We start from the raw sequence: 24,414 nt of genomic DNA, 5'->3' as shown, positions 1-24,414 counted from the left end.
AGATGGAATAAATAAGTTAACAATAAAATGATAAACAATACGCGTTTGCTTATTTTCAAAAATCAAAATATAAGCAGCTTAAGTAACTCAATATTTTATGGAACGTTCTTCAAAATCAATAACTACATTGTGTTCTTTCCATTCGAAAAAATTCTGTAACGTAATTTCCGCACTAAAGGACCTTCTATCGTATCAATTTCGTCAGAGAATTTCAAATAATCTAGTTCTGCTTCGAAATCTTTTTATTACCTTTTTTTATTACGCCTTTGAATCCATCGAAAGATTTACATTAAAATTTTTACTTTGCCACAACTTTCTTTATTTCGCTGCATATCAATTATTTATTGAAGCTACTTCGTTCTAACGTGGCAATCATTCACCAGCTCAGCACAGGCTAGCGCACATTTTGCGAGACGGATTTTCCATGCGTCGAAGTCGCAAATGTCGTTACACGTGTACCGGGCTGTATCGACAAATATCAAAGTCATACGAGTAGCATTGAATCGGTGGAAATATCGAATTTCGAAAGTTTGATTCGACGTGTCCAAGATACGAGATTCCAAAGAGAAAGTTCGCCCTCAGGTCGACGATATCGATTTAATATTACATGCGATTTATTTTCGTTCGCTGAATCAGTGAACTTCTACATTTCACGCGGTTCATCGGGTCGAATGATTTTTCTGCATACAAAGGGCTGGAAATTTGAAACATACTGTAGCCTAAACCGGTCGCCGGATTAAACTCGACGAAGCTTCGAATCGAGAAAAACGTGCAATCGTAATCTGGCTTTTACGAAAATGGACACAACGACGTTACCGGACAAATAACGAAATTCTTGTCCATTATTGAAATTCTATTGAAATTCTATTAAATCGCCAACTACGTTCTTATTGAAATTTTCATTTATTTCTTTTTAAACGCACGATCGAATTTATCGCACGCGTACTCTTCTGATTATATTCTATCGTTGATATTATTACGACGAACATTGTACATAAAAATTTAGAAAGTTACTATGCACAATATTTGATTTTTCCTCAATTTTACTTTAACGAATTTCGAGTTTTAGTTTACGTTACTTAGAAAGTTCGAATTTTCTCCGTTTATGGCAATACGAAACTATTAGGTAGTCCGAAAAGTTTCTTTCGTTCCATAAGGAAATAATGGATGCACATTTTCCGTTTTATATTATTTTATCGAATTACCTATGATCCGTTTTGTTTTATCAAACTAAAGATCACAATGTTCGACAGATTAGGTTTTATGTTTGTATAAAGATGCGTCGTTGAAAAAGACGTCTCTTTGAAAGAAAGACACTTTCCGGACAACCCAACATACAGGGTGGTTGGTAACTGGTGGTACAAGCGGGAAGGGGGTGATTCTACGCGAAAAAAGAAGTCGAAAATATAGAATAAAAATTTTTCGTTCGAGGTTTTATTTTCGAGCAATTGAAAGAAAAGATTATTGTAGCCTTTCATACTTTAAAAACAAACGAATGCGTTAGAAAGTGTTCATAGAAATTTAATTAGAAGAGCAGAAGTATGTGTTGGACAGAATGGGCAACACTTTCAGCAATTTTTGTAACAATAAACTTTATGATTACTTCATGTTATTTCATTATGTATTCCTAATTTTCCGTTACGGCAAAAACAAACTTAAACTGCGATAATATCCATCGAGACAACGATGTACAGTGAGGTCCGTTATAACGAGACGTGATAAAGTGCACGCGTACCGAGCGAAAATTCAAAGTCGATTTTCTCGAAAACGAAGCCTCAAACGAAAAATTTTTATTCTATATTTTCGACTTCTTTTTCGCGTAGAATCACCCCCTTTCCGTTTGTACCACCAGTTACCAACCAACCTGTATAATATTACTGGAAACATTGTACTCGGACACAAGGTTTAATACGATGCTTTAAATAATAGAAGTTTCAGATGGAACGATAATATTGGGTTGGCAACTAAGTGATTGCGGATTTTGTCAGTGCCACCTAATGATAAAATCCGCAACCACTTAGTTGCCAACCCAATATAAAATATTAGGAGGAAAAAGTCCGAAATAGTAAAAGTTCGTGGTCGACTAAGTGCAGACCAGCATTTTCATGGCGATAAATTAAGTTGAAGCACAATATCATTAATTCTCGATGCTGCAGCGCTCGCCAAGTTTTATACCCCAATTTCGTCCTCGTTTCGACAAATGAAAATACTCCTGATGCTTGAAGAAAATTTCGAACTTTTAACGTTCGAAGAAGGAAACTTGCATATAAAGTAACGGTTCTCTCATATTTTCCTCAAACTCGAGAAAGTTTGTTAACGAAAGGAAGATACGACCGAGTGGAAACTGTGGACAGAATGAAAAATATCTAAACACCCAGAATAACAATCAATTACGAAATTACGAAGAAAAAGTCACACAAATATAAGTCGTGTAATAAATTTCGTAAAACATCGATAAACATTGCTTTGTTTGCTGTTAGTTTGTTATCAACTAAACTGTACATGTAAATGATACTATATCGCGTTAATTTGAATCCAAATTTTCAAAGTTTGAAGAGAAATCGTAAGAAATTTCTACGTGCAACATATTTTTCAGTTTTTACTTTTCCACCTTTTTATTTCTTTTTGCAATGCTTTGTTACGTTACGCGAGATTATAAAAGTTGAGAATCGCGCGGAATAAAACGAACAATAGTACATTTTACTTTCTCGTATAATCTCTATGAGAAAAACAAAATTGTAGCGTATATCGAAAAACAAATTTTCGTTCTGCGTAAAATCTCGAGAAATTCTTCCTTTCTTCGTCCGTGTCAGATGATAGACGAATGACGCATCAGATGACTCGTGCGATTCCTTAGCATAGAAGAGTGAATTGAAATATTCACGAAGCGCGATGTACTGTTAACCAGTTAACCGTGGAATTTAGTTTTAGAAATCAACGTGAATAAAATGCAAATAAAAATAAGCGACGACGAGTATACACGTCGAACACAAAGAAAATGTGTTACGTGTTCCTGTTATAAGTTTTACGACGACGTTAAACCAAAATGACGATGGCTTACATTTTTCTTCGAAAAAATGAATTATTTCCCACATAAAATGTTAAAATTGTAACAAAATAACAAAATTCGTAAACAAGAAAAATGTGAAAAGATAGAAGAAATTCAGTGGATCCTCCCAGTGTGGTATTTCTCGAAACAGAATATCGCACAAAGTGGCACTTGGCAAATCTAACACCAGCAACGTGAAGTGGATTCGATCAATGATATAACTGGTATAAAATTGGGGAAATGTTTTTTGATAGGAAGCGTAGGTTTTACGGTTGAACTCGTAGATGGTGGAGCAACTTTCGAAGCTCGTGTTCGTGGAATTGCATATTCGATAATTTATTCAACACACATTCGACCAAAAAACTGAATCGCATTATATTTTCTGTACTATATTTCGATCGTTATCGGGGAATACCGGACACACGCAGTAAAACATCCACTCAATTTGCAAGCAGACAAAATTGCGTAAACAATTCGGGCATTGCCGATATATCGGTGAAAATAATCAACTGAGTTTATAAAAAGGAATACGTTGTACAGGGAATAACCGATATAACAAAGGAACAAATCAAATTTTTCAGTTTTACTGACAAAGCGAACGTACCACTAAATAACATTCTTAGCGCTTCTTACTAAAATTTGGAATTTTTATGGTAAATGGTAATGTTTTATATTATACGACAGATGAAACACACCGAGATTAACATTTTTCTCGACCTGTTTAATTCATGAAACGCGGTTAACTGTTTAAAAACGCTATCGACGATAGCTTTTCGAAAGATGTATAAATAAAACGAGGAGATAGAGCGAAATGAAATAACAACGAGTCGTTCGATTTCTCGTTATGTCGTGTTGTTAAGAAGCAACAGAAATGAAATTTCAATTTTCCATTAGAATCGACGGAAGGATCAAACGACGATACGGTAAGAGAAATCGCATGATTCCACTCAAGTGGCACCGTTTTGTCAACGCAGGCTAACGCGTGACCTTTCGTCGTTTCGATCAACATGGTTCAACATGGGTCATACCGCCTGTGCTGTCAGATGTTCAGCCCAATGGTTTTTTTTTTTATTTATTTATTAAAATTCACAATTTGTCCAATTTGCATTCGATGCATTTTTGACGTCACGTGTTGTTTGCAGTATCGAGAACAGCGTGGTCTGAACGATCGTCGCGATGTTGCACGAACGAGACCTGTCGACTATTTTACTTCCACATCGTCGTTTATCAATTTCCCCAATGAAAAACAACACGACCCATTTAGGACTCGAGCAAGTTTCTTCGTAATAAGTACTCGATATTAAACGCCAAGTACAACGTAGCGACGTTATCGACTTTCGTAATAAAAATTATCTCTATTTCTTGTTTCAAAGGAAACTCGAAAAGACGAAAAAGAAGTTGTCTCAGCGTAGTTTTAATATGTAGATAGATATGAGAAAGACAAAAATAGCGGAGATAGTTCAACGTGCGAGTTTGATGTACGGAGCCCGAGCCGAGTGATACGAAGAAGCAAGCACCGCGTGATTCTTCGTGGAAATATAAATGAAATATATATAGCATAAAAATTTTTGCATTCTCGACGTGGTTGTCGAGAAAATTGAGTTTGAAAATTTATCAAGCATACCGGAACGTGGGTAATTCCGGACTGGACGGGACTGAATAATCGACATGGAGGTCATTTTACGTGTGAAAACAAGTCGAAAATGTGGAGTAACATGTTCCCGTTTAAGGCTTCATTTTCGAGATAATAAATGTTAACGAATAAATGAGAAATTTTCAAATTTATTTTTCTGGGAAACAAAGCGTTCTACGAAGAAATGTTATTTTACGTTTTCGACTTATTTTCACACGTGAAACCACCTCCTGTCGATTATCTAGTCCTACTTATTCCGGAACATACCGTCGTTTAAGTATACTTGATAAATTTGCAAATTCGATTTTTTCGCGAACTAAGTCGAGTTAAAACTAGCAAAGTGTTATTTTTAAAATAAAAATTAGATAATAGAAAGTAGATAGAAAATAACATTTTGTCAGTATATATATAATTATATATATAATTTATTAAATTTCATCTGTCGGCTACAAAATGAAATTCATTTACGCACGTAGAGTTCTCATTCACATTTGTCGGAGTTATCATTCAACCTCAATGCACAGATTAAACATAGATTATTATATAGATATATAGTACACTCTATACAGCATAAACATTGTATTAATTATCGGTTTATTATTATTATTATTATTACCTATTTATCGCTGCAAGGTTTAAAGGATAGTGCTGTCTGTGTTACGAAACACGCGCGTTCCATGTTAATTGGTGAAGTAACTTTACATGTGAGAACGACGAATGTAATTTCTCTTTAATAGACAGAACATTGTTGAAATTTTCGACAAATACAAACCCGTAACACGTAAGTAGGAAAGCGATAAAAGTCAACGATTCGTTTATCGCAATTTCCAATTTTAACAACGTCTCAAACGTTATTCCAGCGTATATTGCTCGAAATTGAATAGAAATTTGTGCAAGTTCTCAGTTAATAACGTTAGAGAAACGAATAGCGCGTTAATAATTTGCAACTCGTATTAGTTGGTGAAAGTTTGCGTATTACGTGTTCCGGTCGAAAAGTTTATCGACTTGATAAATTAACATAGCATTGCGACAGCGTAGCAAAGAATACGTGCTTAACATTCGATTAATATTACCATTCGCTTGAAATTAACTTCTTCGTGAAAATTTAATATCGATAGAATAAAGAGGATGTCACGCGGATTATCTCGAGATCAGAAATTAAATTACCAAGTAATTTGATGTTAAAATTTCTTATTATACACAATGTGTTTCAATAATTGAATATACGCGAAATTAACTTACGATATTATTCATCGAATTATAATGAAACAATTAGCTAGCAATTCGTTTATTCTATTATTTTATTATGTGTATGTTGAACAGATTTTTATACGTTTCTCGTACCTACTACGTGGTAGACATAATTTATTATTATGGTTTATCATCGTTTATAATTTAATAATCATTTAATATTGAAATTCGATATAATATTCCGGCGGAATTATTCTTTCACTATCATAATGAATTTAATAGCAGCAAATTTTATATATAAACGTAATAATGAATGCAACGAAAGTAAAGGTATTATATTCACTTTCGTTAAAGTAATCGGTTAATCATTAGAATACAATCTAACGATTATCAATATTAAAGAGCATCGCTTGTTTACTTCTTATAGCTTCGCCGCCTTCCGCATATTTTATATCTTCGTTCAACGTTTTAATTTTAGTACACGAACAACTTTCATAAATCGTCAGAGCTAATCTGTTGCAATGTAATCAGGAATGATAATTAAAAACAGAGCAGGTTAATTAGCCTAGTTCCATAAAGGACCAAATTAAAAATCCAATCAACAACGTACTTGAGCCAAGCTTAAATTCGATGCATGTGTTAAAATAACATTTCAACTTATTAATAATTCAACGATACTCTCCGCTGCATTGATCCTTTTTTTTTTTTTTTTAATTTAGAACGAAATACAATAGCCTGCTATTTTATTTATTGCCGTTACACGCTGTCGCTATTGTATCAGTTGTTTCGGAAAACTAGAAATAACAGGGAATTAAATTTCTATATATCCGTCGCTCGTTACATTACATTGACGTTTCATAGATATTTATAACGACGGTCTCTGACATTTACGTTGTCGATCGATGTAAGATAAATGAATTTCAGGAAGGAAGAGAATTGACATTTGATCATTTCAATTGCACTTACACGTAATCGCAAACCATTTCGATAAAGGGAAATTTAATTTTACAAATACGAAATAAACCGAACAGATCGTCAACATATTTTTAACCATTCAATAAATAGAGACAGTAGAGGCCATTCGATTCTGAAATTAAAATCTGAATTTTCATTTCGGTTATCACGGTATAACGGAGAACTTTAGAATCTTTAACGTTCATGTACGTCCGTAACGTTCATTAACGTCACGTACGTTCATGTATGTAATGAAAGGAAAAACTTAACGTGTAAACGCACGTTAGATTGATTTTTATGAAACAGAAATTACAATAAATGAAATTATCACTCAGAAACATTCACTCAGCGTTTCGTCTATCCTTGGTTCGTACGAATACCGAAAAATTCAATTTTATCATATCATTTATCTAGTAATCCTGATCAATTATTTTCTAATGTTATAGAAAACCAGCAGGTGTTGCAACGTTCATTAACGAGCATGTACATATGTTAGCCATGAGATGTAAATTATACCTTTTAGTAAACAATTTCATTTGCCGTGGAAATTGAAGTTAGGACGTTTTAACGCTTTTTATTCCCCTTTTTTGCCTCTTATGACGCTATAACCATAACGCACTGGCAATGGTAATAATGTTTTTAAACTTTCTTTCTTTTGTTCATATTATGTTGCACATAAATATACGTGAAATAAGGTAATAATAATAATAGTAATAATAGTAATAATAATAGAAACAATAATAGAAACAATAATAGTAACAATAATAGAAACAAAAATAGAAACAATAATAGAAACAAAAATAGAAACAATAATAGAAACAAAAATAGAAATTCAAATTTTCAAATTTTCAAATTTTTAAAAATTCGAATATTCAAATTTTTAAAAATTTTAAAAATTTGAAATTTTAAAAATTTTCAAGAAACAATAATTGAGACAATAATAGTAACAATAATAGTAACAGTAATAGTAATAATAATAATAACAGTAATAATAATAATAACAATAACAATAACAATAACAATAACAATAACAATAATAATAATGATAGTAATAACAATAACAATAACAATAACAATAATAATAATAATAATAATAATAACAATAATAATAATAATAACAATAACAATAATAATAATAATAATAATAATAATAATAGTCGCTTATAAGTTTCCACTTACAGGGAAATGTTGTTACATTAGGCTGTTGCAATCTGTTTGAAACGACAAGTATATTCGTCAAACACAAAGTGACTGCTGCAATACAGAATTAAATTGTAATAAAACGACCGTTTCATTTTTTAATGTTATTACCAACAGGGCTCGTCGTGAGGCAAAATATTGCCACTTCTTCGTGACGACTATACTCGTCGAAGACGGCTAACTGGTTAAGTCTATCCGTTTAATGTTCTTATCATTTTCCACAGCTGCCTGCTGTCTTCCTATGAAATGTTCTACTTTCCTCTTATAAAATTTCTACGGAGACGAGTTCCATTGTCGCAAATTTCGCTCCTCGATCAATCGAATTATTTATGGGATGCTCCGACAACCATAATAGATAGAGCAACGCGATGAAAATAATATAATACGTTGATATAACGTATAAATTAATTATATCACGTATCATGGAATGATATATCATCGATAATGTCATTACCAAAGCGTCGATCTGAATAGTTTCGTTTAAGTTTGATAGCTAATCGCTAGCAAACTGCGTCGTAATAAATTGTCCTGGCTGATAGGAAGCAATTATACAAATTGAACGCGCGAATAGTCCGAGGAATTGTCTGAAGAAAGCATTATCTCTTGGAAATTTCATTAGAAGGTAAACTCTGCGTGGGTGGAACCCTATCTGTAAATTTGCAGTTATTTCTTATTGTGTGATCTCCTCATTAATTTTACAGGGGGTGCTAACAAGCAGACTGACGAACGAGGGTAACATTCCCTTTTGAACGCTTCTGCGAATTCTCCGTTGCCTTTGCCAGCTTTCTGTCCGATTATAAAAAATCTATCAAACGAGAATTTGTCAATAAACCGCAGATTGTCGTACAAATTAATATAATTGTATATATTAATATAATTGTAAATATTATTGGCGGAACGGAGCTTAAATAAAGTACCTTGCCTCTGATAATTCACATATTTTCGCCGTGCTACGCACAAATTTTCTAACAAACGTATAAATATTAGCGGCATACTTGAAAACCACAAATACGATAAGTTCGTGTTTGTTCATTCGATGACCTTCGTGTCGCTTGTTGACTACAAAGAAATATTTTGATAAATAAGACATAATCGATAAATAATAATTATAAAAATAAACGAATAAGTAAATCTAGAATATTTTGCAAAGGAACAGTAATACTGGAGCAACTCTTTTGTTGGTCCAACTTAATAAACTTGATTGCAGAAGATAAAATTCTCGATCGTTGATCAAAGCAAAGTCGAAGATGCAAAGACACCTCTCTACACGCTGGAAGCATAAAACTTCACAAGATAAAATAAAAGATCGAAATTATAAATTTGAAGGGATAAAGTCGCTGTTCCGATGTAAGCGAGATATCATTAACTTTCACTCTCACCTACGAATGGTCATAAATGTCTCAAAGCGTACAGAAGACACCAGGGAGAAACGATATAGCATCGATAAAACTTTTATTATTAAAAAAAAATTACCACATTCGAAGTTTTTATTTGGGGACTTTGAAACGCTCCCTGCTAAAAACCTTTAACGCCCCGCCCCCTATATCTTCTTCTTTTTATACCTCGGAAGCAGTTTCACAAGTTTCCTGCCCTTTTCATTATTTTAGACCTAATAAGAAGATATTTTTAAGGTGAAAAAGACAGTACGTTTATCATCGATGTCAGCCCGCTTAGATTCTATGGTAAATTCATACAGAATATCTTAATCAGTTAATTGTCTTTGACGAGTATACTCGTCGTGCGTAAAAAATAGTTAAAACTTGCTGTTTTCAATTGCGATAAATTTCGGCAATAAAGTTGAAAAATAAAAAAGTCGTTTCGTTACAACTTAACGCTAGAACTACCGATAGTTAACACGAAGCTATTTCTACTAAAACCAGCGAAAATGACTGGTCTTTAAAAAATACGTAACAATGGAATATTTTTATATTTAGTGATTTATTACTTTCTTACAGAAGGAATTCCATGTTATGTAGTGCATTTTTGGGATTATTAATACATCTGGGACCATCATCCCTGAACTAGGATTGATACACTTATAATAGGATTGATACACTTCCTGATAAATGTTATCATTATATCGAATGACACGCAATAAACATTTTAAGAACGCGTGGCAAGTTGTACAAAACGAGGAAACTGGTTAATTGGGATTCAGATTGTGGGAAACAGATTGTGGGACCCTTTTACCCTTTTACACCTTGACAAGTACCGGGTATTTTAACTGATATTGGTATAGGTAGCCTTGATACATTATTTTGAGTTTGAATACATAAAAAACAAAACAAGATTCGTTATATTATTCTTTTAGTTATCGTTGCAAAAGTCATTACATCATTGCGGAAAAGAATATAACATGAAGTAGGAATTTTAAAATAAAATTGTAAAACCAGTCAATTTCACTAGTTATTCTGGTTTAGTTTATTTGACAACTTAATTCCATACTACACAGTTGCACATACCCTGTGTTTGAATATACTCGTCATCGCTTTTTAGGAAAACGTTTTCCAAACAGGTGGCAACAGTCGACTGGCCAAGTAGATTATTAGCAACTTCGTCAAGAAAGTTTCTAATTTTATGAAGGAAACGTAAAATGTAGAAATTGGTAATTTTAAACACGAAAAAAAATGTAAAGATTGTATAGCTTCAGTGTAGGTTCAGTCGCTATCTCCCTTTCAGAACATTTTAGAAATCATCTACAAGATCATATTGACCATTAATTCTCAATCTTTTCGTCCCCTTCGTGTCTCTTATGTCAGATGGAAGGGAGTGTAGGAAGGGAATGTCAACGATAATTTACCTTCTACCCTTGGTGAACAACTTTCAGATAGAAATGGCGGAACCTTCAAGATATATCGAATGATATTTATTAAGCCGTCCCATTAGAGTGAACGAGAACGGAATGTAGCATTAACTTGGTACATAAAATCCCACCCCACTTTGTCTCCAGCATATTGCTTGTACGGTTCTGCAACCATGTAACATTTGCCCCTAATGCGATACAAGTATGAGAAGAGCTTCGGTATGTTGCAGCCTAAGTATCGTGAATTACGAGCGCAATAAAAATGTTAATGCTACAACAAGGAAAACAACGTTCCGATTTGTTTAATTCTTTTAATTCGAATCACGAAAAAAGCACATGTTCATTCAAAATGATAGTAATCCGTGTTATGAAAGAAGCAAGGACGAGCATATAAATTGATTTGAATTTTTCAAAATATTTGTTCAGATGGCGAATCGAAGAGATGAAAGGCGAATCGAAAGTTGAAAGATTTCGAAATAAATTATTTTTTTAACGTTCTGTACGTGTGCGAATCTTCGAAACACGTTCCAATTTCCGTTGCTCTAAACCCAGATAAAGAAAGCTTGAAAAATAAACCTCTACCTTGTTCATCGCAAAAACTCAAGTCGTTTGATCTGACCTTACGAAGAAATTATTCAATTGCGAAGGATGTTGCGATAGTATCGCCGTTCACTGTACATGACCATTCTATGGCAAATCGATCATTCTTTCGCGTCGCGATGTCAGGGATTCTTTTTTTTCCAACTTGCCAACTCGAGAAAGCGAAAAAACTTTCGACAGATCTAACTCACGAAGATGGAAGAGATCGATTTACGTAAATGGAAAGATGCGTAGCTATCTTTAAATAAATAAAAAACTTACATATTATTTAAACGAAAAAGGTCGTTTCAACAAAGATCCATTTTGAGATCAAAACAAAGATCCAAAATTTCTCCCTATCGCGCTCTCTTTTCTCTCATCTTTACACACTCATTGTGTAACATCATGGTCATATAGCAGTTTCAACAATGTTTCGACCATGTAACGAGCTATCCTAATCACATCGAACTACCACGGAAAATGCAGTCGAACAAGCAGACTAACGCCAATGATTCATAGACTCGTGGCAAACGAAAATTAATCGCTGCGAGTCTTTTTCCTGTCGTTGCTATATACTATGTATGTATGTATGTATGTATGTATGTATATGTCGGATTAGGGTCAGGATTATGGAGAGGGGCGTTTGATGAGTTCTCATTACAATTAGCCATTGCCGTGATACAATAAAGAGTTTACTAACACAGGCTTATCAACAAGATTAGGCACTCGTAGCACTAGTGATAATGACCTTAGGTTCGAAACGAATCCGCGGTCACGGGATGATAAACGTATGTTCTCGCACAGTTCAAGTCTAACTCTCTGTTAACTAGACGTGAGGTATTCACTGGTTGTAAGGTGGTACTGTCATTCGTCGATGAGATCGTACGAAAGAATGAATCTCCGTCTCGACGATGCCGTCGAGGAGAACTATAATGGGTGTGTCTAAGGACATGAGATCCTCGGATTCGTCAACGAAAGCTTTCGTTCCAAAGGTGAGGGAAATTAGCGCTGTTGCTAATTGGTCGATCTCCATATCGGCGTTTTGAAAGAGATGCTGGCCGCCCTTGAGGGGAGGTTGTTGACGGGGGGCAACGTTCGTGGAAGATAGGTTTCTCCTATCTTCCCGTAGTTGCAACAAAGACTATTTGACGGACTTCGCTTGACTAAATCTTAAGATCTATAGCGGGTCCTCACGTTAGCTAAACATACACCACAAAGGCATGCCGACACCCAGCGATCATCTTACCCGAAGGACAAAATCTGCGTGTGGCGGGCCGCGGGATAGAAACTATTGAAGTATTTACTGCCACGTATCGCTACGACTATTTCTTTTAAGGAGAGGTATAGAGTTACTCTGTGCCTTTCTTAGATAAAACGTTCATCCCTTTGACCGCGGCTACGTTCGGCGACTGATTGTCGCCTCGAGCCCAAGCTCATGATCATAAAACTCGAATAATCGGTGCGGCATTTGTTTAATCTAAGTTACAGAGTTGCGGTATTCCCGCGATTCCAGGGAGGGGTTCCGGTGTTCTTTCATCTCCGACATATATATGTACGTACATTTATATATGTAGCTTGCTCCGGACATACAGACTAACAGATAATAACCGAAGAGAAATATCCAGGCTGTGTCACGCGACAAAAGCCACTAGCATGATTTAGGATGCCACCAGTGATAAAGGATATGCATCTATTATTTATAGTGATAAAAATTCTATTACTTTCTTCTCACAGTACTGTGTCTAACTAGACTGTGAATATTTATTGCGCGCTCATATTTCCACGAAAATAATTAAGAGAGACACTTGAACCGGAAGTTGCCGTTATTTGTTAAATATTATATTAGATCGTGGCAAAAGTTTCTTTCGTTCTATAAGGAAATCATAGACGCGCAACATTTTTCTGTTTTCTATTATTTTATCGAATTACGTACGATCCATTTTGTCCTATTAAGATGAAGATCGCATTGTTTGACTGAATTTTCGTGTTTGTATAAAGATGCGTTGTCGTAAAAGATATGTTTGTAAAACAAAGACGATTAGGGGACAACCTGCTGTTGTTACAAGCAACAGGTACTCTACTTTAGATATTGTATACGTTTACGTATACGACATCCGATACGTTTTTACACGTTATGAGCACGTTGTATCCATTTCTGCATGATTTCAGATTTCTCTTGAACGTATAAAACGACCACGATATACATATTCCAACGAAAATAAATAAAAACGCGCTTCATTAAGCAGGCACACGTCAACGCGTAAATTCAACAAATTGTGGAACTTTGAAATTGCACGCAGACAATACGTGGATGCGTATGGCGCAATTTTTATTTTCTGCCACAATTCACCCTCGGAGAGTGAAATCTACCTCTGACAATTTCCCGCTATTGCTGTAACATTGACGGATACTTTTATCGAACGATAGGCGCTGATCGAAAGATGTAACTCTCGTCCGAAAAGTTTCTTTCTATGTATACTTGTGGCTTGAAAGCTATAACGGAAAATCGGAAAGTAGGCCGATTCTCGGAGGTGAATTTCATCCCCTTAGAGCAACTTTGGACAGCGAAAGAATGTCCTGTACGCGTCTCGGAAGTTTCATAATCTTTCGAAACTTGTCTTGTAAGTAGAAAATTTGCTTATATCTGTTTTGAATATTTTATACGCTTCTGCATTATTTCGTACACTCTGTGTACTCGTTTTCGAATTTCTCATAAACGCAGAGAAAACGTACGCGACGACTGTTCTATGCATCTCGTTTTTTGAAAATGAACGATAATCGCAAGAACTTGTAACGTTGAAGAACGAGCCACTGACTGTCGTCGTTGATCTTTCAGATTATCCTCGCTTTTATTTAATTACAGCTAAGTGGAAAACATCGGTAGCGAACACAACGTCGTCGATATCCCGTACAATACGTCGTGTTACGATATTACGATGAACATCATTTGTCAGCATCGGTTTCCCGTTGCCTTCGGCTTGCGATCTGATCTTTACAATTCTTGCGAATACGCCTTTCAACGACGCTTTAAACTCGTGGCCGTTTTCCAGGACAACGCACACCGCGCCCGATAGAAATATCGAAAGCGAAAGCTTTCTCTTGTTGGCGGATAAATGCCCGTGAAAGCTCCGGATCGATAAGGGACACGGTATGTTAAATTCTTTTTCTTCGAAACAGGTCTGATGCAGCTTTCGATATCTCGGAGAAGCGATTCACGCGATAATCGTTTCCCTTTGCGACGATTCTGTGAAAAGCTTCACACGCTTTTCCGCTACACACGACAGATCGTCACTCTTTCTATCGAATAATCCAAGCCGAATCCAAGTTCGACAAGACCAATTCCGCAAAATTCCTGTCTCTCGCTATTCCTCGTGTAGAAGATTTACTAAGTTGAAATTTCACAGATCGTAGCTGCTAAGCTACTCGTAAGTTACTCGCAAATCCTTTCGTAACTTGTATCTCGTCCTTGCATCGTGTTTCTGCATATTCTTCCCAATAAATTCTAATTAAACCGCGGATCCTTATTTGGAGAATGTAAAAAGGTAGAATCTCGGTTGAAAATTGCCTTACCAACCAATTGCTGTAGAAAACGCTACTTTATATATTTTATATATTTTTTCGTGTTCCATTTCGAATTTCCTATGAATGGAATTCAGGAATCCTAGGAATGGAATAAATGGAGTATTAAAATCTTTCCGTTTAATTACAAGGTGGTCACAAAGCGAAAAGGTCAATGAAAATATTCTTGTCGCGCTTTTTCTCCTCTGCGATCTTCCGAGACGTTAAGAAAATCGAAATTGTAGGATTTTAAAAACGAACGTAAGACTTTGACGTTATTGAGAAAAATATTTTGACGTGAAACGATATCGCGATAAAGCCCGCTTAAGCTCGGTATTATCTTCGACGTAGAATAAACTTCTGCCCTTTTTTTAACTCGTCGAAGTTGCCTTAAGTTGTTTTAGCTGTCATCCTGCGCTACTTTCACTATCACTAAAAATTTCTCTCAGAAATTCCAACGAGAAGCAAAATTAAATAAATCTGCGTGCATAGTAATTGCGTTTTGTTATCACGACAAGAATCGCGTTAGTAGGAACGTAGTTTCAGCTTTTTTATTCGCCGCCAAAACGTTCATTTTTGATACTGTCAGTTTCGTTTGGATAGAAAAAGGGAAAAAAGAAAGGGAGATAATTCGGACGTCTTACTCGGCAACTTTGCCTTCTTAATTAGCAGCGAGTCAACGACTTGTACGAAATTCTCCACATTAGTCGGCGGCAGCTAATCGCGACAAATGGCGTGCAACGATGTGCAACTAGTCGTACAGCTGCGAAAAAGGCTATTCAGCTTGTTCGAGCAGGTTCAGTAATTTTAACGGCATAAGACATGTCCAACGTTTCGTGGAAAATTTTATCTGCGCTCTGTTTTTCTTTTATCGTTTTATTTCCATGACTTGGAGATCACTTCCAGGCTGAGCAAAGGGAATATTTTAATACCAGATCAAAAAGGGAAACAGCCTATCAAATCGAACGATGGAAGGTTTTTTAAAATAGATGACAAATCTGCCAAGTTCTGGGTCCCGTTAAGAGCATAACTAACTTACAACTGCGTGATAACTAGATCGCTGGTGTTCACGCGTAAATTCATTCGTACCTTCATCGAAGCGATAAAAAATATTTTTTAATAAAATTTCGGATCGATGGAATTACGAATTTCCATAAAAATATGCGAGCCAAATTAAAATTTGTTTCGTCCACTATCGATATTGCCACATCTACAATGTGTTTTCCGCTTCTCACGTTTCGCGTATATTTTTTTTTTTTTTTTCATGCTACGCGAATTTCCATAAATATATAAACATCGGCAGTCTAATTGAAACCCTGAAACCCTCGAACCGATGTATTTCGTTCGAAAATCAATTAAAGCGATGTTTTTCGATAATTCGAGAAATTAGTTAACAACGAATTCGATTTGATATGTTTTCATTGGACGCGTTCGCTTTAATTGCCCTTTCATCGAACGCTTTGCCTCGGTCCCCTGTCTTAAACATTTCCTCGGAGGATGAACTTCTTAACGGACTTGATGAACGGTGTGGACTTAACGAAGGTAATTTTTTATACTCGCGGAATGATCTTTTTCAGAGAATCTTAACGATGGTCGAGCTGATAGAAGGAGCAATGCATGTCTTTTAAACGTCTTCGTTTAAATCATTACGAGATATTCGAATGAGTTGTAATCGACCATAAGCGTATCGTAATTGAATTATTAATTATTTATTAGAACAAACGATAATTAATATATATTTCTCGATGATACGTTTCTACGTGATATATCTCTTTTTCGTGAAAATTATCTCCTTTTCCACGAATTTTCCACCGTTTTGTACACCATGGTAAATATGTTCGTGAAATAGCTTTCACGATAAAAGTCTCTCGTACCTGCACGATAATAAAACTGTTTTTATTAAATCTCTTTCATTGTTTTCGAACAGAAGATCTATTCTCTGTTGTTTCTTATACGACGCGAAATACGTTCTACGACAGTGCGTTACCGTATAAAGGTTAAACTGTGTACCGTAAAAGGTCAGGCTACAAATGTTGAGAAAGTTGTTTTGAAAATAATGGAAAACGTCAAGATAAAATCAGCATTTCTATCGGTTTAATATCTTTGCATGGAATACAAATTTTATTAATTTTAAAACAATTGACGTTATTTTCAGCAAGTTATTCGGTAAAAAATTCAATCGATATTTCACAAACTGGTTGTTCAACGGATATTCCTTTCTCCGTGGTTGCACAGAATACACATTATTTTTTCATTTTTTTCTTTTTTTCCTTATCGAACCTCTGAATTCGTATCACAGTTGCGCATAAATATGCACGACGTAAAATTGCGTTAGACGCTTAATTTGCAATTCTTTCGAAGAATAAAAACACGCGACTAATCTCTGCAGTAAATTAATAAATTTACTTGAAGGGTACTTGCGCGAAGAAAACATTGTAAATTGCAAAATTGAATAATTTTGATGTTTTACCGGAGAACGTTCTACGTACCGATAAAAATACCGTATTATGAAATTTAACTGTGATTTCACTTACCGAATAAGCTACCACTAACACTGGAAGATTGTGTCGCAACGTCGTTTCTCTGAAAAAAGAATATAAATTTCAATAAACATTGGTCGATCGTTTCTTAGCTTTCGTCTATGCCATCGATCTCGACGAATAGAATTTCCTTTGCAAGTAACAGCCGACACACACACACGCCTCTCTACCCGTACGCTTCCCTCGTTCGTGAATCTGGAATATGTTAAGGCTGAACTACATCAAGTTTTCTCCTGCTGGCGAAAAAACTTGTTTCGTGGCACTCGAGGTGATTTCTACGAGAACTCTTAGCTTGGTACGTTAAGAGCTGTACAGGCTACGCCGCCAAACTATACGTCGCTTGATAACTCGAATCACTTTGAATCGCAAACAACTGCAACAACACGAGCCAGAGAAGCGTTAATGGATTGCCGATCCCCGAACCGAGTGCCAAAACGCACTCTACGCGCACTGTTTTTACTCTGCTCAAACCGAGGAGGAAAAAAAAAAAGAAATAAAGGCACCTCATCCTCGTTGATCGATAGAATCGTTCTGTTTTGTGTCTGTTGGGGTAAACGAAGTAGCACAAGGTACGTTCCATCACGTTGCGAAACTCGTTCGCACATCGAAGGTAAATGAAGATACGTTTGAAGGAATGAATCCAATTAATTCCGCGAATTGGATGTGAATTCGAACAAAGCCAATAGGAAGCTGCGTCGATTCTCGAATTCTTCCAATAATTGGACAATAATGCCGGCCGCGGGTCAAAGATTGCCGCGCCGGGTTGAACGATAATCGATACTCGGCAATTTTATCAACGAACAATACGCAAACTGTTGTTTCGCGACGGACGCTATCGATAGAGCTGACGGTCGATGACGCCGCTCGAGAATCGTGCAAGGGACAGCAGTTATTTCTTTGCTATTTTTCGGATTAAAGGTTTCCATGCACTTCACCACATTCGAATTGTTAAATTGCACCGCTGTTGACGTACTTGCGTCCTCTGCTCCCATTGCCACGCGCTCGAGCGTCGCATCGAATTTTTGTTGTTCGCTGTTATTCAAAGTCACGTCAATCACAAAGGCTTTCGGCTGCTATTTCGCGTTAATTCAATTCGAGGATCAAAAAGCGGAATAACCGCGTACCAATGGCGACATTGACGCGAACGAGGCGAGTTATTGTTCCCTCGAGTTTGCCAGCAACCTATATGTTTGTTTTATATTCGCTTCTCATCATCCTCGTTCTCCTGGGTAGCACAGAATTTCAGTTACGTTTCTCCTTGGTTTACGTCCATGGTCTACTCTTTCAACCAACGACCTTCGCGTCTCTCCTACTGAACATCTACGCTCGAAGCTTGAAACTTGAACTTCACCTTCGAACATACCTCTAACTACTTGTACTATCGCTGCGCCTAAACTTTGACAACGTACAGACGTACAAGATGTGAAACTCAGTGTGAGAATATGCAAAAGCCGTATCAACACGACGGACCACGGACAGGCCACGGAGGTCTATTACGAAACTTCAAGACACAAACGGAAGTTGTGTAATTAAAAGAAAATAGTTCGACGTATTACTACGAAGTAGCTCAATTTCCTTAACACTTTGACTGACACGCCGAAATCACATGTTTCACTCAGCACGCCACGGGAATATTTTTATTGTTCCAAGCATATAATGGCAAAATAATAATAAAATGACGATGTAAGACAACATTCTTCCCCAATGGACCATTTATCTTATTGGTGGTCAGGGGAGGCCACTGTGGCGCAATTGATAGCGACGCATTATAACATGGCTTCGTTTATTTCAACAAACCAGTCGCATTCGTTGTTTCGTCGCAAGCAAAACGTCCAGAATATATCGTTGAAACGTGTAGAAGATATTAGTAAACAGTATTTGCTCATTCTATATATGATAGTAAGGTATGTGCACACTTCTAACTTGAATTATATGATTATAAAGCAGCATTTACGATTATTTTCTAGTAATCTTAACTTAATGAAGAACGAAAAAGATTTCAATTTGAACGTTGAATCGCGAAAATTTTAAATATAATATAAATTAATATAAATTTTAAATCGCGAATTTTAAAAAGCAGGGAGGGCAGGGACACGGCGCAGCACGCGCTGGAGCTTTGTCCGGCGTGGGAGCTACACAGCTGCTCCCTGCGGCACGTCATAGGTGAAAGATTGACACACCCTCGGCGATTCTAGAAACGATGTTGAGAGCGAACCATAGGAATACGAGGCTGTCCGCCTCTTTAGCGAGCGAGCAGAAAGGGAGAGAAAGAAGAACTCTCACCCTTGTAGGATAACGCATGCAGGGGGATGGCGGTCAGGCGGCCCTAGAACCGCTTCATCGCCGTCCTAACGGACCCACGACTAAAACAGGGGATAACGCTAGGGGCAATGTCCCCCCCCCCCTCCCTAGCATCAAATTCAACAGTCGGAGAATTATTAGGATTGGCTCGAACAAGAGGACGACGGAAAAGGGTGCAACTGAAGACAATTCATGAGAGGTTCCTGGAGCACTCCTGTCGTACTCTGCTGTTACCGATTATTAGCAGCAGCGGAGTGTTCATGAGGATTTCTTCATGTACAAAAAAAAAAAAGGTGGAAGAGTAATAAATAGCAAGAAGAGAAGTACCGACTAAACAGTCGCAAATTCTTTTCATAGTTGCAACGTGAATCCCATAGAATTGGATAAAGTAAATTGATCGAAAAAATGACGAATGTTAATGTTACGCATCAACGCAACTATCCTGTTATCGGGTTCAAGAATGCGCATGGGTCGTGGCTTATTAACGCGTATATCGTCAGGCACATAGCTGTGCTGTGGTACTCCGGGGCACAAGGACCTCTGTTTTCGTGTTACCTAAGGGTAGTTACGGTACAAACACAAATTGCGTAGATTGGTAAAACCTCGGTTCGGTAATAAATAGAGTTCGCTTAAAAATAAAGAAACCTCGTTTCAAACGAATCAATGTGCACAGTGCACGACGTCGTAGTAATGATCAATGGCTTCTTCTTTGCAACTTGTAGCGAGTTAGACAATGAGTTTCCACTATATCTCGTTTATCTCACGAGTAACCCGCGCATCTCGCGAATTAGAAACGTAGTTTAAAGTTTCGATATCCAGTAAACCACTCGTGGCCATCAGCGACGTGTTTTTAACATTTTAGATCTTGTTTAGCAGATTCGCTTGTTTATGAGACTCTGTTGTCCTCTTTGATTTGTTCGCGCAGTATCGCCCGACGGAACGGAAATTGCAAGCTGCAAGCTACTCTTGGCTTTATTTGCAAATTTATTCGTGCGCACATATTTCTAATTACGATTAACATCACCAAGCAAGAGCAACGCAATCGATTGTCACACGAATCTCTTGACACGTGCGATTTATGGCGAGAAAGAGGCAAAACCGTGTCGGCGGATTTGGCACGACTTGCAAATTGTCAGCGTTACACGGTCAAGTGAATAAATATTCGCGTGTCTATTTCGTTCGTCGATGGAAAAATTTTATCAGCTCTGTAACTGATACATTTTACGGCACGACGAACGATTTATAGCAAATTCTTAATGCTTACGATATAATTTGCCAAGAGTTTATACCATCGAGTTTATAGCAGCTTGATCACAGGTCGAATATCCTGTCAAGGTATTTGATATTTCGAATTTACGTCTATATCGATAAAATCAGCAACACGGTAAAATGATACAGCAGTTGCCCTACGCGTTATTTTATATATTTTTATCAACTGCGTAGCATCGTTTTAGAAAATTACTGTAAGAAACTACTAGAATTATTTTCTGTTTATTATTTTACGTTTTTCTCTAATTTCAAACACCACGATCAAGTTGGAATAAAGTTAAATTGAAATATATCGATAAGGAGTGAAATTGCATGGCATATGTGAAAAAATAGACGAAATAGATTTTCATGATCTTGATGGCGTAAAGCGTCAAGCGTAATACTAGCAATGTCAATACTAATGTCGATACCGGCAGTAAATTGATCTTGGTGGTTTAATGCACGGACAATCAAGTGCAACCGTGCAACATGCGGATTTAATCAAATTACATTAGAAAATTATGTATGTACACGAACGATACATGGCATATTTAACCCTTTGTATTCCTGTGTGGAGTGTGACTCGACATCAGTTTTTACCTCAGGAACTCCTTTGTCGAGTCCCACTAGACATTCTTTCAGACCCACCTTTTTTTGTGAAACGCGCGAAAAAAAGCCAGGATTGCATCCTGGAAGTTGTTCCAAGATATACCATACACTTAAAAATTACAAGGTACGACAATAGTGTGAATAAAACTGGTATTTAAATGAATTTGTTTCTTCCTTTGTTTATTTAAATTGTCTTCTTTTTTAGTTAAAGTAAATTTCAAATTGAATTTAAAAGCGTTGCGAGCTGCTGGTAACGAAATTGAAATAAAATTCAGAGTGGAAAGGGTTAATATCAAAGTCACCTAAAGAAATCGAAGTACCCGATATGATTGAAACTTAAAGACAGCCTCTCGTTTGACAAAACAATATTTTACCACTAAGTTCTTTTCTATCAGGTAAAAGCTAATTCTCGGATTATCGAAATCCACGATTACAAATATTAATTTCGACAAACGTTCTCGAGATCGAGCCTCCGTTCATCGATTAAAATATAAACTGTGTTTATCTGAAATTGCTCGTACATGCTGCGACGCAGAATTTTTTTTCAACGATGCTCGACAATTTCACTTTCAATTGTAAAAAATGTTACGCATCGAGCGGAAACACCTGACTCGAAACGATAACTGTAAACGATAACTTCATCAGAAAAATCGGAATGTTTCTATTTTTCTATGTTTCGTAGAACTGGCGTTTCTCGTTCGTCGTTTAATTCGTGTTTTGAATGATGTTGAATTTGACGTTGACTGATCGAATAACGAATGGATGAATTTGTAATAGAAAAGTATACTGAAATGATTAAAGGTATAAATATAAGGTATAAATTAAAGGTATAAATATAATATAATACTGATTCAGATCCTTAATCTTTTAGTATTACTAGAAAATGGAACGATAGGGAGCACGTTCATAAATTTATGGCAAAAGAATATTACCAAAAAAGGTAAGCTTCTGGCTTTGGCTAGAGGCTTCAGGGAACATAAAGAGAAATCTGTTTATTAGTTTCTTTGTTCCTAGACCTTGCAACCCAGAATATAATATACATTCAAGGGTAGGATAATATGCGCCGCTCCTTATTTGCAATATATCTGCGTAATAGCAATCTCCAGGCCATGGATATACATAAATAAAGATGTAGAATTTTTCATGAAGTTACTTCAACAGATGAAATATACGATAAATCGCAAGTTAATCACTTCTAAAACAGCGTCTTTTTGTGATTTTTTTTTTAGAAGGAAAAGAAAGAAACGAAGTTATTGAATTTTGAGGTATGTTTTTATATATATTTAACGAATACAAAAAATTTCTTTTTATTTCTTTTAAAGTAAAAGAAAAATTATAACAGCGTAAAATTATTTCTAAGCCTATTTCATGGGCTGCATTTTTCAATCGGCGTGATCCTCCACTGAAACGAAGAACCAATAAAGGATTAAATTATTATATATTTTTCTTCTCGATGGACTAAAAAAAAAAAGAAGGCGGAAAATAAAAAAATGTGTTTTTTAAGAAGAAAGAATAAACTTCAAGGTGCTATAACAATTATTTAAATCAACTTTTTGACAAACTTTTTTAGTTCATCGAGAAGAAAAATATATAATAATTTAATCCTTTCTAGTTTTTCCGTTTCAGTCAAGAATTACGAGGTGAATCTTTCACGCCGATTGAAAACGATTAGAAATCTGATATAATTTTTTTGTTAACATTAAAAAAAATTTGTTGTATTCGTTAAATATATATAAAGCCACACCTCAAAATTCAATAACTTTGTTTCTTTCTTTCCCTTCTAAAAAAAATCACAAAAAGACGCTGTTTTAGAACATTCTAATTCAGGACACCCCGTTAAATAATCATATCGTCGAAGTACGTAAGAATTTAAAGCGAGGATCAGCTTCGTGACAGAGCTCGTCTCTGCGTACGAGCGATGATAAGTCAGGAAAACGTTGATATTTAACTAAAAGTTATTACCGTATACGCGTAAACGTGTTCCTGTCGCATCTACTTCACGCGCTGCAACGCTAGGCGTTCTGACGCGTCATAATCTTTTAGTCGGCTAAATGTAATATCAATCGTTAGCAGAGACACGTGAAAGCATTTCGGAGTATTTCTATGTACGAGGATTTATCGAGAAAGATATTAAAAATACATTTATCAAACAGCTTACAGCTTAAACAACTGCACACGCCTCTCTGCCTGCGTCTTTACGTAGAAAATATTTTTTCTATCCGAGAGATGTACGCAGATTTTTCCAACTGGCCGTATTTTCACTGTATTAAAAGGCTCTATACTACGAAACACGTAATACTTTCTACGAAACCATTTAATAACAAAAGCGACGTAGAAACGTTCGTTCTGTTGCACAGGCGAACGATCAAAATGCGTTTCTTTCATTTCACAGTTTTTACGGGATTCAGAGAGACCGCTGCGGATGTTAAACCGCGTTCGACAAATATGGCGGAAGACGATTTATCTAAAGTTGTCAGGAAACGAGAACAGTTTATATAATTGGAGTTCGTATAATGGAAGCTTACCAATTTTTCTCGCTACGTATCGCTCTTTGCTCGAATAATACCAGCAAACGTTCCGTTAATTGGGCGTTAATTAAAGTTTTGTTTCAATAAACGCATTTCTACTCTACTTGTATTTTTCTCGATAAATCCCGTGTACGCAGCGAACGCTGAAATGCTTCTACGTTTCCATGCTAACGGTCCATGTTACCATTTAGCCGACTAATTGTCAGTGATTAATAAATTGT

General features: G+C 36.1%; 3 protein-coding genes across 3 annotated transcripts in view; all 3 read left to right on the top strand.

Annotated features, from left to right (window-relative positions):
- The window catches only part of LOC126927234 (A disintegrin and metalloproteinase with thrombospondin motifs 3-like), a 112,417-nt gene that overhangs the window by 29,005 nt on the left and 58,998 nt on the right, over positions 1–24,414 (top strand). The gene's annotated exons all lie outside the window — the stretch shown is intronic.
- The window catches only part of LOC126927216 (uncharacterized), a 111,492-nt gene that overhangs the window by 32,585 nt on the left and 54,493 nt on the right, over positions 1–24,414 (top strand). The window lies entirely within an intron of this gene.
- LOC126927227 (uncharacterized) overlaps positions 1–24,414 on the top strand; it is a 92,716-nt gene that overhangs the window by 26,794 nt on the left and 41,508 nt on the right. The gene's annotated exons all lie outside the window — the stretch shown is intronic.

Source organism: Bombus affinis, unplaced genomic scaffold (genome assembly GCF_024516045.1).
Source record: "Bombus affinis isolate iyBomAffi1 unplaced genomic scaffold, iyBomAffi1.2 ctg00000080.1, whole genome shotgun sequence".
NCBI classification, from domain to species: domain Eukaryota; kingdom Metazoa; phylum Arthropoda; class Insecta; order Hymenoptera; family Apidae; genus Bombus; species Bombus affinis.
This window is presented reverse-complemented; position numbering and strand designations above follow the sequence as displayed.